Source organism: Echeneis naucrates, chromosome 7, assembly GCF_900963305.1.
Source record: "Echeneis naucrates chromosome 7, fEcheNa1.1, whole genome shotgun sequence".
NCBI classification, from domain to species: Eukaryota; Metazoa; Chordata; class Actinopteri; order Carangiformes; family Echeneidae; genus Echeneis; species Echeneis naucrates.
Window position 1 is genome coordinate 1,260,399 of NC_042517.1, and position 401 is coordinate 1,260,799.

Consider the following 401-nt stretch of genomic DNA (forward strand, 5'->3'; position numbering starts at 1 on the left):
TTTTCCTTTCTCTCTCTCTCTCTCTCTCTCTCTCTCCTGTTGAGGTCGCGGGGCTTTAACAGTGGAGGAGAGACTTTGTTTTGAAGAGTGAAGAAGGAGGCGTCAGACGGTTCTTACTCCGTGTCCATGTTTGGTCGGCCTGTCACAAAACACACAAACAGAAAAGAGACAGAGAGTGAGAGGCGAAACAGGAGGGGAGGAGAGGGGGGAGGTTTGGGGAGGAGAGGAGGAGAGGACAGGTAGCAATGAGAGAAGGGGAGAGGAAAGGGGACGGCAGAAGGACAGAAAGGAGATAAATGGAGACAAGAAAGAAGAGAAATAATGAAGGAAAGAAGAAGTGACAGGAAGGAGAGAGGAGACAAGAGAAGAGAGGAGGAGCTGATCGAAGCCCTAATGGATCA